This window comes from Triturus cristatus, chromosome 4_1, assembly GCF_964204655.1.
Source record: "Triturus cristatus chromosome 4_1, aTriCri1.1, whole genome shotgun sequence".
Classification (NCBI taxonomy): domain Eukaryota; kingdom Metazoa; phylum Chordata; class Amphibia; order Caudata; family Salamandridae; genus Triturus; species Triturus cristatus.
Window position 1 is genome coordinate 212,537,170 of NC_140585.1, and position 10,360 is coordinate 212,547,529.

Sequence of the window (10,360 nt, forward strand, 5' to 3'; positions counted from 1 at the left end):
CCAATGCTACAATGCTAACCGTATGTGTCCGAGGGCAGTGTCACACACATTGATGCCATCATCACAATCCACTATCCCATCACTGATGACTGTCAACCAGTCAGACCATCTATTCAGGTGTACACAGCTGCATGTCGTGTCCCATGGTGATGCTACATGGCTGCAGAGGAACCAAACATCGACAGGGGCAGTGTGCACACATCGTGAACAACTGCCACACCCAATACACCCCTGATGCATCCCTTACCCTATGGAGACTTCCAAACGTGTCCGTGCCTGTAACGCTGAGTCAGCCCACGATGACGTGTCCATGAGGAATAGCAGTGCCACAACAATGCAACCAGCAGACGGCATGCGCAAGTACCTGGGGAAGAGAGACACACAAGAAGTCAGCCACAAAAAGCACAGCCACTTGCATGTGCATTTACTCGACACATGTATGGATGACAACATGCTAGGTCACAATTATGACTGGGGAAATACAACCATCACTGCCACCATCACTCCAGTGACACACCCACACACACCTCTGACTCACGTGCCATACATGCAGGTGGAGACACACATCACAACACATGCCACACGGGGACCAATGCGTGCACACTCAGACACTGGTACTCACCACTAAGTCCGGATGTCCTCTTGCGGCTCCACATCCTCCACATCACTAGCCCCATTGCCAAGCCCTTCGTCCTCCACGGGTGGATGGTCCTCGTCATGTTGATCCAGGATGAGTGGCACAGCTTTCTCAACTGCCATGTTGTGCAGCATGCAGCAGACCATGAAGATTTTGCAGACCTTCGCAGGGGCATATGGGAGCGCGCCGCCGGTCTTGTGGAGGCACCGAAATCGGCACTTCAGCAGGCCAAACGTCCTCTCTATCACTCGCCTTGTCCGGCCATGGGCGGTGTTGTAGCGGAGCTGGGCCGGCGCGATGGGGTTGCGGAGAGGTGTGAGCAGCCATGGCATGTTGGGATAGCCAGCGTCCCCTACATGGGAAGCACATGGACATCGTTAGAAGTGGTGAAGCGGTCGTGCTGGTAGGCTATGCAAAATACAGGACAGACAGACTGTACCCACCAACAACACATGCTCTTTCGTTGCGCAGCTGCATCATCATTTCAGGCATCCTGCTACGCCTCATGATGTAGGCATCGTGTGCTGATCCTGGAAAACGAGCAAAGACATGTGAAATCATCATGTTGGACTGACACACCACAAGGGCATTGATGGAGTGGTAGTGCTTCCGATTGCGGTACGCTACCTCCCGTGCGTGTGGTGGTACCAAAGCTACATGTGTCCCATCTATGGACCCAATGACATGGGGCATCCCTCCCAGGGCATAGAATCCACGCTTGACCGCAGTCAACTGTTCAGGGGTTGGGAACTTGATGAAGTCATCCAGGTGAATCAACATGGCCTCTAAGAAATCATGCAGCACACGGCAGAACATGCTCTGGGACATGCCACCAACATGAGCTATGGTATATTGAAAGGTACCCGTGGCAAGAAAATGTAGGGCAGCCATTACCTTCAGCTGGGGTGTCAGTGCCGTAGGATACCTGTGCTGCGGTTGCAGGTGTGGTGCCAGTCTCGCCGTCAACTCCAGAATCAACGGTTGGGGGAAGCGGTAGCACCGGATACTGTCATTCTCCCGCATGGCAGCCAAGTCCGGAATTGGTCGGGCAAGAGGCGGCGCTCTGCAGTAATTTGGAAGTGACAAGGAAGAGTGAGTGCACTACGACAACAATTCATATGTACTGAGCACATGTTAATCTGTCAATACACATATGCTACATAGGGAGTCAGGTATGTGCTACATGCCCTGGACACGTTTGGCTGCCAGGTGTCACTCCTACCAAGACCCAGCTACACACGGAGATTGAGAACCTCCCCATGCCATGCCATGGGAATAGCTGTGTCCCAGTGCAAGTGAACAGCCAGACGCAAGACAGGAGTGACATACGCCCACACATCAGCAGAAGTAGGATGCCGATTGCAGAGACTGGTAGCGGAACACTAGAGCCACAGGTCACATGACATTACACTAGGACAGCCCACACACCTTGCCATGAAGGTGCACATGTCATGACTCACCACACATTCATTGTGAGGATGCAGACATGTCTTTGTCACGCTACTCCGTGTCCCATGCATACATGTGCACCTCACATCCGATACCACATGTGGCATGGTGTGCGGAACAGTGTGCAATGTCAATCTACACACAGACACATGTTGGTTGCTGCAACAGCTGCAGCTTTGGAGGGTGCTCCAACATCAACCTGATGGGAAGCCCCCACACATACATGACATAGTCACATTGTGCACCGTGGGTAGTGACAAGTCAGGTGTGGTAACCCCTGTTCCGGGCATCAGGGGACACTTCCGTGTGTTGGTGTCCGTGCCATGCCAGTGACGCTCACCCCAAGTGTGCAGTACGACATGCACACATGTCAAAGGAGTCAAGGGCATGCCTGGCAAACATTGCACCGTCACACAGTACATCTGTACACATCTCATCATACATCTGGTGCCTTCTCGACTCAGGAGTAATGTTCCACATCACAGCCTGTCACACCTGTGCCCCACACATGTAGTAATGCACAGACGATGCCTTGATGTCCATTCATGGACAAGTATGTCCATCCATGGACAAGTATGTCCGCCCTATTCCTACCTGTGTGCCGCCTGTCACCACTGTGATGTGTGAAAACCGCCGTACTGCTGCTAAGAGGGCCTGTGTACGTTCCTATATCACTATGGGAGTGCTGCCGTATGTGTACCCATCGTGATGGCGAGCGTACAGGCATGTGTACGGCCCGTACCACTACGAGTACGCATACGCAACAACACCCATAGTGGTAGGGCCGTACGCACGCCTGTACGCTCCCTATCACTATGGGTGTCCTCGCGTATGCGAACTCGTAGTGGTACGGGCCGTACACACGCCTGTACGCTCACTATCACTACGTGTACGCATACGCGAGGACACCCATAGTGATAGGGAGCATACAGGCGTGTGTACGGCCTGTACCACTACGAGTACGCATACGCGAGGACACCCATAGTGATAGTGAACGTAGGCACGCATGTACGGGCCGTTGCAATGCATTTGGGGTGCCCTAGGGCCCCGGAACGCACCGTACCTGTGTGTGAAGCTCCAAATTACATAGGGGACACATGAGGGACAAGTATTAAGGCCTACATGCCTGCTGGTTGTCATGGAGACCAAGTTCAAATTTTGAATTTGTTCTGGAAGGTGCACAGCAGAAGTCAGTTGGAATGAATCTACTTTGTTGCAATGTGTTTGTGGGGCTGACATCATGCAGGAGAAAAAAACCGATAGAGAACCCACAGACTGCTAGGTTTGAAGGGATTGGAGGAAACATAGGATGCAAATGTGAGTGACCAATCACTCTGTACTCCTGTGCATGAGATGGGCCAGCAAGGCAGATATAAGGCAGCCAGGTCCCATGAGGGAGCACTTGCCTGCACATCTCTGTATTCCACGACCCAGCTGCTGCTACTGATTCCCTGGAACCATGTCAAGGGCTGTGGAGAGGTCACAGCCATTCACCCTGGAGGAGAACATGGATTTGGTGGAAGTGATCCTCCCACGGTACCCCATGCTGTATGGGCGACCAGGTTATCAGGTGAGTGCAGTGTCCACTGCCACAGACTGTGTCCCTTTTTTGTGACTGTGACTTCTGCCATTGTGTCCAGGTGTGACACACATGCTATGTACTGTAGGGGGGGTCCCAGGGGGGGGAATGCCTGATGTCTCCCAGCAGTGGCCTGAGACAGGAGGGGTGGGTGCAGAGTCCTCCCAGCAGTGCCCAGACACAGGAGGGGTGTGTGCAGAGTGCTCCCAGCAGTGCCCAGAGGCAGGAGGGGTGTGTGCAGAGTCCTCCCAGCAGTGCCCAGACACAGGAGGGGTGGGTGCCTATCACTCCCAGCAGTGCCCAGAGACAGGAGGGGTGTGTGCAGAGTCCTCCCAGCAGTGCCCTGAGACAGGAGGGGTGGGGGCCTATCACTCCCAGCAGTGCCCAGACACAGGAGGGGTGGGTGCAGAGTCCTCCCAGCAGTGCCCAGAGACAGGAGGGGTGTGTGCAGAGTGCTCCCAGCAGTGCCCAGAGGCAGGAGGGGTGTGTGCAGAGTCCTCCCAGCAGTGCCCAGACACAGGAGGGGTGGGTGCCTATCACTTCCAGCAGTGCCCAGAGACAGGAGGGGTGTGTGCAGAGTCCTCCCAGCAGTGCCCAGAGACAGGAGGGGTGGGTGCAGAGTCCTCCCAGCAGTGCCCTGAGACAGGAGGGGTGGGGGCCTATCACTCCCAGCAGTGCCCTGAGACAGGAGGGGTGGGTGCAGAGTCCTCCCAGCAGTGCCCTGAGACAGGAGGGGTGGGTGTGATGCACAGTGTGAGCCTGGCTCATTGATTGTGTAGTTGCCCTCATTCCACCTGTGTCCTTTCAATGGCACGTACTGCTTTTGGCCTTCCCCCAGAGGATCATGTCCCTATGACAAAGTTGCAATGCGTTGGATGCACACTATGCCTTGTTGTAAACAGCAAATGTGTTCTAATCTGTGTCCCTGTGACATGTGCAAGGTGTATTGATGTAGTGTCACTTGTTCATCCTCACAGGTAGACGCCTCTGCCAAGGAGCAGATATGGCTGGACGCCGTCAGCGCCGTGAGGAGTGCGGATGGTCGGAGGCGGCACCTGTCCCAGGTGAGGAAACGCTGGCAGGATATCCGGTGCTGGACGCGGAGGATCGCACGGGTCCTGCTGGGGGACTCACCTGAGAGCCACAAGAACCGCGGGCGCCGCCGTCTCTCCCACATCCAGAAACGTGTGCTGGCGGTGGTCTTTCCTGACTTGGACAGGCGTCTACAGGACATGCAGCAGCCGGAAGGGGGTAGGTACATGTGTGTGTTTGTTGTGTTTCACCAGCATTTGTAAGTGCACTGTTCCATGGATACACTTCCAGGGTTTATGGTACTGTGCAGATCCTGTTCCCTACAGTATTGCAGTGTTCTCCTGCCTCCCTTCCCCTCCTTGCAATGTGTTCCCTGGTCTGTGTGTAGTCACTCTATCACAAGGTTATGTAGCCTGACACCTTCTCCAAGTGTACAATGCCTGCAGCATCATGTGTGGGGGTGGTGTGTAACAGGTTTTGTGACCTTGCCTGTGCCCTGTCCAGTTCTGGACTTGTGGGTTCCATGTCAGTTGGCACTAATGCTGAGTCCAGACATGGGAGTAAATCTCTCGAGTGCCAGGCCTTCCAGCAGGCATGTCCCATGTGGTGGCCTGTGACATGATGTGCATGAGTGTGCGTTACGCATAGTGCAGGGATGTTAGCGTGTGTTGCAGTCATTCCCATTCAGGAGCATGGAGTTGTGTGGCCACTACTGTCCCCAGGGGCATCTTTTCCTAGGTATCATGTGTGTAATCCGAGAATGTCGACAATCTCTGTGTCTACAGCATAGGTTGTGCTCTGTGCCATTGTCCCCTGGCACCATGTTTCTTGACGTGAGATGTATTACAAGTGTCCACTGTCCAGCCTGACCTGATTTTCAAAGTACATACTCACGGTGGCCATTGCCTGTGTGTCTTGTTGCAATCATCTGATGATGCCCATTTGTACATGATAATTTGGACAGGCGCACCTTGGGTATTTGGTGTGCAATCTTGAATTGTTGCATCCCATGTGTATTTCACCCAGACTAAGAGATGTAAGTGATTCCTGTGTCTCCACAGATTCGTCTCATGTAGGGGGTGGGTGGGGCGGCCGTGGCCTACATGTCAAGAACTGTCATCTCCTTGCTCGGACTGGCCAGTGTGTGATGTTTGTCTGGACATACACTCAAGGTGCAGCGTGCCAGTCAGGGTGGGCATGTTCTCAGTATTACCTATGCTGCATGTGCCTCTAGTTCCTGGATTTGGTCCCTGCTCGTCCCAATTTCCTGCCACGCTGTGTGGTGCAGATGCAGTGCTGTATTGTCCCCAGGGCCTTGCTCCTCAGTCAGAATACCATGTCATCTCATTTGCTATTGTGTCATGCTCTCCATAGTTTTTCCATGGCATGGTGGGTCACACAACTGTGTCTTGCAGGGCCTACGTATGTACCTTGTTTTGTAGTTGTAACTCATCCTTTGTTTCAGGCTATGCACTGTAACCTACGTAGATTTGACTCATGTGACATATGTATACAGGTGTATGATTAATTTCTGTCTCTTCACCCTGCCCACAGCATCGTCGGGGGACACGGAGGGAGACATGGACACAGACGGCGCGGAGGGACCGAGCACCAGTGCCAGCGGTGACATCGGGGCTGGCACTTCGAGTGGGACTGAGGCGGAGGAGAGTGAACCCGGGGACCTGTCGACTGGCACAACAGAGTATGAAGCTGACAGGTCCGAGGATGATCTCTCTCCCAGTGGGCGGTGGCTGCACCACCATCTGACAGCAGCCCTACATCTGGCACGCCCCCTCCATTGGCATCAGCCGCCTCCCACGTGCTCGTGTCCCTTCCCAGCGTGCCCGGTCACCACATGTCTCCTTCCTGCCAGGCACCGCACCCCCTGCCCCTGTCTCCACTGCTGCCGCCAATGCCGAGTCTGTGGACATCCAGCGGCAGTTGCAGATTGGTCAGACTGTGATCCTTAATGTCCTCCATGGCCACAGCCAGGTCCTCAACAACATGGAGGCATACTTGGAGGGCATTCATTCATCGCAGGCTGACCAACGCAACTTGCTGAGGTCCATAGACTCCACACTGACTGCAGCAGTGGGTCTCCTGCAGCGCTACGTCCCACCCCCTACCCCTGCTCCTTCCACAATTCCCACTCCCATGCCTGTCCCACATACACCCAGACGTAAGCATGCACCCACCACAACAGACACAGGCACCACACCAGCAGGGAAGGTCCGCTGCACACCTCCTGACACGCACACACAGGGTGCAGTAGGCACACCCACTGGGTCGGGGGGCAAACGTGTGACACGCAGCCAGAGTGGGAGTCCGCATTCCACCCAATCCACTCCCTCCAAATCCCCTCCCCTCAGCTCTCCTGGCCACATCTCCCCCAAAGACTCCTTCATGGCCGCTCTGTCCCTGAGCCCCACAGTGACACCACCCCGCAAGCGGTCAAGGAGGTCCCCGGTCAGGGTGCTTGAGTCCCCCCCTGTCCACACCCTCCCCCAGTGGCGCTGCGACCCATCCCTCGGACCCCCCCCCTCCTTGGGGCCTGTGGTTCCTTCGGGTGCAGGGGAGTCCCTGGAGGACCTTGCTAAGGTGTGCAGCGAGATCCTGGCCTCCGCCTTTGGCCCTGCCCCACCCCCTGTGGTGGAGTCCTCCATCCCTGCACCCACGACGCCTACCCTTCACCCTCCTGTCCCTGCGGTGCCTGTTTCTTCCCCCCCACATGATGCCCTCTCCCCTGTGGAAGACAACGGATTGTAACTGTGCAGGCAAGCTAGGGGACACGCATCCCACTGTGTCCCCCATCCAGCTGGGACTCCTGGACTGCCCTATGGCCTTTGTTAATATTAGACTTACGTCATACTAGTTTTTTGCTCATGCTGAATAAAGCTATTTATTTTTTGCCCTTGGAACACTCCTGCATTGCTGGCATTGCTGTTGGTGGGGCTGCTACATGGTTGTGGGTGTTGGTCATGTGTTGGGTGTGTGGGTAATGTAGTAGTGTGCTGCTCATAGGGGGGACCCTGGGATCTGTGTGCCATCACACGGTGTTAGCTACCTTTCTCCATTCATGTAAGCAGTTGCTGCATGTTGCAATTGTCCCAAGGTGTATTCCTTCCTCTGTGTACCCTGACTTCTTCCCTGCAGGGTGTCCCCTGACTTTAGCACAGAGCTGTGTGTCGATTAGCTGGGTGTGTGACGTAGTCCTTCACCTTTGCACATGCATGCTGAGCGATGTCTCCACCTGCATCATTCGTGGCATCCTTGGTAGTCATTGTACTTGTGTATGTGGCCTATTGACATGACTTCATGTGTACATGTTTTATTTTCTGCGCTATGCATGCGTATACTCCCAGCCTCGCACACATGTGGTACATGTACTGCAGGGTCTTTGTGCACCTGACTGACATTTGTGGGCATGGTATCTGTGACTACTCCACCCTTTGCGTTCCATGGGCACTGCTGGGGGTGATGGGCACCCACCCCTCCTGTCTCTGGGCACTGCTGGGAGGACTCTGCACACACCCCTCCTGCCTCTGGGCACTGCTGGGAGGACTCTGCACACACCCCTCCTGCCTCTGGGCACTGCTGGGAGGACTCTGCACACACCCCTCCTGTCTCTGGGCACTGCTGGGAGGACTCTGCACACACCACTCTTGTGACTGGGCACTGCTGGGAGGACTCTGCACCCACCCCTCCTGTGTCTGGGCACTGCTGGGAGGACTCTGCACCCACCCCTCCTGTCTCTGGGCACTGCTGGGAGTGATAGGCACCCACCCCTCCTGTGTCTGGGCACTGCTGGGAGGACTCTGCACACACCCCTCCTGCCTCTGGGCACTGCTGGGAGCACTCTGCACACACCCCTCCTGTCTCTGGGCACTGCTGGGAGGACTCTGCACCCACCCCTCCTGTGTCTGGGCACTGCTGGGAGTGATAGGCCCCCACCCCTCCTGTCTCAGGGCACTGCTGGGAGGACTCTGCACACACCCCTCCTGTCTCTGGGCACTGCTGGGAGGACTCTGCACCCACCCCTCCTGTGTCTGGGCACTGCTGGGAGTGATAGGCCCCCACCCCTCCTGTCTCAGGGCACCGCTGGGAGGACTCTGCACACACCCCTCCTGTCTCTGGGCACTGCTGGGAGTGATAGGCACCCACCCCTCCTGTGTCTGGGCACTGCTGGGAGGACTCTGCACACACCCCTCCTGCCTCTGGGCACTGCTGGGAGCACTCTGCACACACCCCTCCTGTGTCTGGGCACTGCTGGGAGGACTCTGCACACACCCCTCCTGCCTCTGGGCACTGCTGGGAGCACTCTGCACACACCCCTCCTGTCTCTGGGCACTGCTGGGAGGACTCTGCACCCACCCCTCCTGTGTCTGGGCACTGCTGGGAGTGATAGGCCCCCACCCCTCCTGTCTCAGGGCACTGCTGGGAGGACTCTGCACACACCCCTCCTGTGTCTGGGCACTGCTGGGAGGACTCTGCACCCACCCCTCCTGTCTCTGGGCACTGCTGGGAGGACTCTGCACACACCCCTCCTGTGTCTGGGCACTGCTGGGAGGACTCTGCACACACCCCTCCTGCCTCTGGGCACTGCTGGGAGCACTCTGCACACACCCCTCCTGTCTCTGGGGACTGCTGGGAGGACTCTGCACCCACCCCTCCTGTGTCTGGGCACTGCTGGGAGTGATAGGCCCCCACCCCTCCTGTCTCAGGGCACTGCTGGGAGGACTCTGCACACACCCCTCCTGTGTCTGGGCACTGCTGGGAGGACTCTGCACCCACCCCTCCTGTGTCTGGGCACTGCTGGGAGGACTCTGCACACACCCCTCCTGTCTCTGGGCACTGCTGGGAGTGATAGGCACCCACCCCTTCTGTGTCTGGGCACTGCTGGAGGACTCTGCACACACCCCTCCTGCCTCTGGGCACTGCTGGGAGCACTCTGCACACACCCCTCCTGTCTCTGGGCACTGTTGGGAGGACTCTGCACCCACCCCTCCTGTGTCTGGGCACTGCTGGGAGTGATAGGCCCCCACCCCTCCTGTCTCAGGGCACTGCTGGGAGGACTCTGCACACACCCCTCCTGTCTCTGGGCACTGCCGGGAGTGATAGGCACCCACCCCTCCTGTGTCTGGGCACTGCTGGGAGGACTCTGCACACACCCCTCCTATTTCACAATATGTACGCTCATGGCATACACAGATGTGGGTACGCTCCATGCATTCGAGGTGAGGGTACGGGTCGTACTTTTGGGGTGGGGGTACGCTCCATACGTATGCGGGTGGGGGTACGTGTCGTACTTACACTGTTGGGGTGGGGGTACGCTCCATACGTACGCGGGTGGGGGTACGGGTCGTACTTACACTGTTGGGGTGGGGGTACGCTCCATACGTACGCGGGTGGGGGTACGGGTCGTACTTACACTGTTGGGGTGGGGGTACGCTCCATGCATTCGAGGTGGGGTACGTGTCGTACTTACACTCTTGGTGTGGGGGTACGCTCGATACGTACGCGGGTGGGGGTATGTGTCGTACTTCCACTGTTGGGGTGGGGGTACGCTCCATACCTACGCGGGTGGGGGTACGTGTCGTACTTCCACTGTTGGGGTGGGGGTACGCTCCATACGTACGCGGGTGGGGGTAGGGTCGTACTTACAC